Genomic DNA, 6,035 nt, shown 5'->3' on the forward strand with positions numbered 1-6,035 from the left:
TTCCCCTACAACATCGTAGTGTACCATTGGCTAGGACCAGAGGAAAAGTCTCTTCCCCTTCTCAAGTCAGCCAGACTGGCCCTGTGCTCAAGAGATGACAGGCTGGCTGGCACTGTGGCTCAGTTGGTCGAGTGCTTGCCTAACACACAAAACAAAGCCATGTTTCCAGTCTCCAGCGCCATATAAACTAGGTGAGCCCGCTCACACCTGTAATCCAAGCACTTAGAAGGCAGAGGCAATAGTATCAGAACAGAAGTGTAAGGTCATATTCAGGTACATAGGGAGTTTGAGGCCAACCTGGGCTACTTGAGACCTTGCCTTTAAACATAAGAGAGGAGCCAGGCAGTGGGGCACACCTTTAATCTCAGCACTCAGGAGGCAGAGGCAGGCGGATCTCTGAGTTCAAGGCCAGCCTGGTCTACACACTGAGTTCCAGGACAGCCAGGGATACACAGAGAAACCTTGGATATCATATGCATTGTCTTTGCCCATCTACATGGGCTCACACAGCTAGGCTTCTACTCAAGTGCACCTTCTCAGAGAAACATCCTCTTACCAAACCAGCTGTGCTTCCATGCCACCACTCAGGGACCACCCCGCCCCCAACTGTCATTTCCACATCACCATCACTCTGTGGTCATCTCTACATCTAGCTGTCTACTGCTTGTCTCTGCCCCTGGGCTGCCAACTCCAATAGGACAACGGGAACTCAGCACCAAAACAGAGTCTCCAATTGAGTCTCCTCCAAAGGTTTTTTTTTTCTCTGTGTGATGCTGGGGATTAAACCTGGAGCTTCACGCATGCTAGGCAAATGCTCTACCACTGAGCTGCATGCCCAATCCTCCACAGCGTTGCTGGAGTGAATGAAGTCAGGAACTCAGCCACATGGTTCAAACTCCTATGTAAATACAAGAACAACCATGATCGCTTATGCTTACAATCCTAGAATTTGAGAGGATGAGCTGGGAGGATTACCACAAAGTCAAGACAAGCCTGGGCTCACAGCAAGTTCCAGGTTACCCTATGCCACAGAGTGAGGCCCTATCTCAAATACAGCAAACACAAGAACAATCTTCGGCAAGGCTGAGTGGTACATACTTGTAATCCCAGCACTCAAGAGGCTGAACCAGGAGGATGGACAGTTCAAGGTGAGCCTGGCTATGTATCAAGACTCTGTTTCAAAACAAAACAAATAAAATACTACATCCCAGTCCTGTGTGTGTGTGTGTCTGTGTGTGTGTGTGTCTGTGTGTGTGTCTGTGTGTGTGTGTCTGTGTGTCTGTGTGTGTGTCTGTGTCTGTGTGTCTGTGTCCCAAGAAGAAACCTCAATGAATCAGAACCACACGCAACTACTTCGTTTCCCCTCCCTGATTTTAGACACCAGGTAATACAAATCACGGAGAATACTTGCAGAAAACCTTAAGAAAATTGGTCCAAAGTTGATTTTCAGTAAGTACAATAAAGACTACAATGAATAAATTGATTAAAGAATAATTCAGAAAAGATCAGTGAAAGAACAGAAATGCAAATATAGAAAAAAAATCCCCAAAGCTTCTACTCCCCACCCCCAATGCAGTAAAAGGGGCCTGAGCAGTACAGAATTTGGCCTTGAATGCTTCTAAAGTATGGCAATGACCTTTTTGTTTTTGGTTTTGGTTTTTGGTTTTTTTTCCCCCTTGCCCCTTTCCCACTGCCCATCTTGGTTTCTGGAGACAGGCTGGCCTTGAACACCTGATCCTCCTGCCTCACGCTCCTGAGCACCTCCTTGCTTTGCTTCCCTTCCACTCACACAAGACTCAGAGGCATCCTGAGTTCTGGTTGGGGCTCAGGGACCTCAAAGCAAGAAGTGCAGACAGTTATCTTGGATGGATGTGGATGGAAGGACAATCAGGAAGTAAAATAGACAGGAAGGACAGGGCCAGCATTATGTCTGGAGCCACATCTTGTCCTCAACAGAGGGGCACAGGACAAGACTCTGATCCTTGGTCCCCACAACTTTCTTTCAATGGAACCAGCTCTGGCAGAAGGCTATAAGTTCCCTGCCATAAGGATTTCAGCACTACTACTTTTAAAGGCTCTCAACCTGTGCATCAGTGGCTCACACTTGGAATCCCAACATTTGGGAGGCTTAGACACCCCAAACTCAGATTTCCATTGGTTACACTCCATCCTACAGACCCCACAAATGCTTATGATCCCTAACCTATCGTCTTTGCTCAGATAGTTGATTCGCCAGGGTTTCTCATGTTGGGGCAGACATGCATCTTCTATTTGAAAGTGTGCTCTGAGCAAATGCTTAAAGCAGCACACCCGTACCACCTCCACTCCCTAAAAATGTGTGTGAGTCTGTCCTAGAGAGGGGTGCGGACCTGCCGTTACCCATGGATGGTTCAGAATCCACTTTCGCGGCACATGGGCCTCTTGGAGTATGTGTCAATTTCAAGAGGATTCCAGGACCCTTGGTTCAGCACTCCTGTTTGCAAAGTTCAAGAAAGAAACTAAACAGGTGCAACCCAGGAGGACACCAATGATGCAAGAGGATATTCATTCCGCTTTAGATGAAAGGATGTTGAGACAAGAGCAGACCCCTAAACCCCTAAATAGGCTCAACGCTTAGAGACTAGAGGGTGTCAGCTGGTTAGGTCCCTAATGCTAGGCGGAATTCAAGTGAAACCTCATCCGTTCTGATCCCCAAAGGCAAACACCCATAGTTTCCAGAGCACCCAAGACCCTTTTCCCAGCAATATCCTTGACAAAGGTCATGTCTAATCCCACATTCTCGGATACACTTTGCACAAACATTAACTATAGGAGGCATTCTTGCAAAGCCAAGTTTTCTAATCCGAACAGGGCACTCTGGTGCTGGTAAGGTCAGATCCCAAGCAGAAGAAGAAGGGACTCGGACCTGCATGTCACCATACTGGGAAGCTGAAGATGTGAGCCCAATATGACACTGGCCTCGGTCATAACAAGAACACCACACACACAGAGAATTCCCCTGGAGCCAATCAGTGTGGTGGGCACATAACCTTATGAAGCCTTTAAAGCTTGTGCTAGGGTCACCCACAGGTGACAGTATGCAGCATAGATGTGCAACGTAATTGTGACACAGCCAACACAAGCACAACAAAGTCCTCTTCCACACTCTAGGGAACAAGGTTGTACACCTGTGTAGTGCAAGAATGCTTCCAGTTTCCACCGGTGCGTTCCGGACAACCGCTGTTTGGCAGACCTCACATCCTTGCCAGGTTCTGGAAGCAAGCCTGGTCCAGGCAATAAACCGAGCAAGCCAAGTTCTCTAGGAACAAGCCGCTCTGTTCCCGCAACCTTCCAGCCCAGGATGAGATAGCTGCGAGCGCCAGGGCAGCCCTCCACCATGCAAAGCCCTAGGGAACCGCATCCGTTTCCACCCTCAGAAAATGCTCACCAGCCTCTTGCTACACAGCATTGCTGGTCACCTTAAGCCCTGGGCAGGCGCCTCCCATCTCAGGACCATCCACTGCTCAGTTTAAAAGACGCGGTCTCCTGGCATAGGGCTCTTGGCTGGCTGTAGTGACGCCCAGGTCCCTGCCAAGTGGCCAGAGACGCACACTGACCTCGCGACACTAACCTGGAAAAGTCCAGCGAAAGGGTGTGCCCCAGACAGGTGGCGCCTCTTTCCCCGGAAGTAGCTCCGGGAACTTTCTCTCAGTAGCTATCAGGGGACCGAAGTTGGGGTCCCCGGCAGGAGCAGAGGCTGGCAGAGGCAGGCGGTGACGCTGTCCACCCAACGCGCCCCAGGATGGCCGTGGGACCCTACTCCGGTGGGGGACAGCCGGTGGAGGGAGGGTCGCGCGACGCGATGTGCCTGCTGCTCTCACCTCCGCGTCTGGCGGGCTCGGCCCTGCCGGGCTTGAGCACAGGGCCGAGGCGGTGACTGCGGGGACGGCTCCCCGGGGCGGGGCGGGGCCGGAGCCTAGGAGGCCCGGCGGGCCACGTGGGCGGGAGGCGGGCCCGGGACCCCCCGCGGGGCTGGCCTGGCTGCCGGCTGAGGACAGACCTAGACGCGGAGCCTTGCAGCTACGGCTGGGTACCCTCGCGTCTCACGCCGGGCCGGAGGGTCCCTGGAGGCTAAGAAGGGACCTGGAGGAAGACCTTCGGGACGTACTCCGCCATCCAAAGAGGACTCGATTGAAGAGTTCACCAGAGCACAGAAGAGGTGCAGGGCCCACCGCTGGCTCCCATGCTCTGGTGGCGGCTCTGGGTCGCGATTCAAGATTCAAGCTCATGCCGAAGCGGCAGAGCTTGCCCTGGAGAGCTTGGACCAAGCCTGTCAATGGAGCCTTCGCCCCCGCCGCTAGGCTTAATCTTGGGCATGTTAGGCCTTGTCCAGTTCACCCTTTCCCTGTCTGGAGGTGAAAATGGAGATAGCGTGGGCCCAGCAGGTCCTCAGTAATCCAGGGTTTGTAGCTAGGTGCTGAGCACATTAAGACTAAGGCCAAGCCAAGAGTGGCCTGGGTCACCCACGCAGAAATAAACATAAGAATGTAAATAAAGCTATTTTCGAAATTAATTCACTCTCAGGAACTTCATAAAATCAGGACTAATGAATGCTGTAGGTGAAACAGTAGTTTCTGGGCTGTCATGAAACTGTAAACCCTGGGGCTGAAAATAAGTAACTCATTGGTTGCCTCTACATGACACCTGGCCAGGGCGTTTTAGGTGCTCCATAGAAATTATCGTTCTCAGCGGCCCAATAATACATGTATACCCGTATGGATCCCACTTCTCAGGTGTAGATATTGAAGCCTGGATGAAACCAACCCTCATTGATGGAGAATGCCGTTGGAGCCCTACATACAGAGGAAAAGCCTGAACCGAGGTGCTAAGATGCCCCCGGGCTGCGGGCTTAAGAACAAGAACAGTGTTCTGAGAGTTCCTAATGATCCCTGTCCGAGCTCTAACTGCCGCCCCCACAGGAAAGGATGAAGGTGACAGCTCTTCCAGGCACCTTTCCCGGTGTCATCCCTGGCCAGAAAGAAGTGTTCAGAATCCCCTCCCAGCCAGGTGGACGTTTCTCATGGGAACCTTTGCTGTTCTCTGCACGTTCTTGGTCTCCTAGTCCCGGGCTGCCGCTCACTGGCCTAGAGCTCACCTTTGGGGCCAGAAATGAAGCATCTTGAACAGATCCCTTTCCTTGCACTCTGGTTTCAAGAAGGCTCTTTGCCCAGAGCTCCAGGGATGTTCAGGAAACACACACCCTGGACAGTACTCCATTGCCCAGGGCAAGGTCCGTGTCCAAACCCCAGCCCTCAACCTTTCCCTCAAGAACCTTTCTGATATCCCACCCGCCCCATGTGGTGGAAAGTCCCCACCACTCCAGCTGTCTTAATTAAGTTCAAACAGTATTAAGTAGGTGCTGGAGAGCTGGCTCACCTGCTCTTCCAGCTGGGCTCTGATTCCCCTCACCCACGTCCTGTGGATTGTAGCCGTCTGTAACGGGGAACTGATGCCCTCTCCTGGCCTCCTCAGTTACGTGCATGCAAGTGGTCCTCGTACAGACAAGCAAGCACACACACACACACACACACACACACACACACACACACACACACGCACACGCACACGCACACGCACACACATAAATAACATTTTTAAAAAATTAAAAATATTAATTAAAGGGCCTCCACTTTGTTACTGAGAACTCAGTATCTTTTCTAACTCACACTTCCACACATGATGGTCTCCCCACACAGCCTTGTCAAAGTTTCCTTTCCATTAGATTCAATGTAACACTTAAAGAAGAGTTGGAAGCCAGGCTCAGCTACAAGACATAGCTCAAAAACATTGAATGTTTACTACACACCATGAACTGCGCCAAGCTCTGAAGAACTGTGGTAACTGTCACCAAGGCAGATTTATTCTGGGACTTCATTGAACTGGTAAGAGAGACAGACCCTTAACAGGCAGGTAGGGAATAAGACATGGGCAAAAGACCCCAGAAGAGGGAGTGTTGGTGAAGGCAGAGGGTGGCCTCCTGCAGGAAGGAGGCCTGG

General features: G+C 51.4%; 1 protein-coding gene across 1 annotated transcript in view; it reads right to left on the minus strand.

The window, feature by feature from the left end:
- Positions 1 to 3,688, minus strand: part of Arhgef3 (Rho guanine nucleotide exchange factor 3) — a 283,414-nt gene extending 279,726 nt beyond the window's left edge. Inside the window, exon 1 of the mRNA XM_028882410.2 lies at positions 3,611 to 3,688. The gene's annotated coding sequence lies outside the window, so the exon portion shown is untranslated. The remainder of the gene's footprint in view (positions 1 to 3,610) is intronic.
- Between the last annotated feature and the right edge of the window lie 2,347 nt (positions 3,689 to 6,035).

Source organism: Peromyscus leucopus, chromosome 9 (assembly GCF_004664715.2).
Source record: "Peromyscus leucopus breed LL Stock chromosome 9, UCI_PerLeu_2.1, whole genome shotgun sequence".
Classification (NCBI taxonomy): domain Eukaryota; kingdom Metazoa; phylum Chordata; class Mammalia; order Rodentia; family Cricetidae; genus Peromyscus; species Peromyscus leucopus.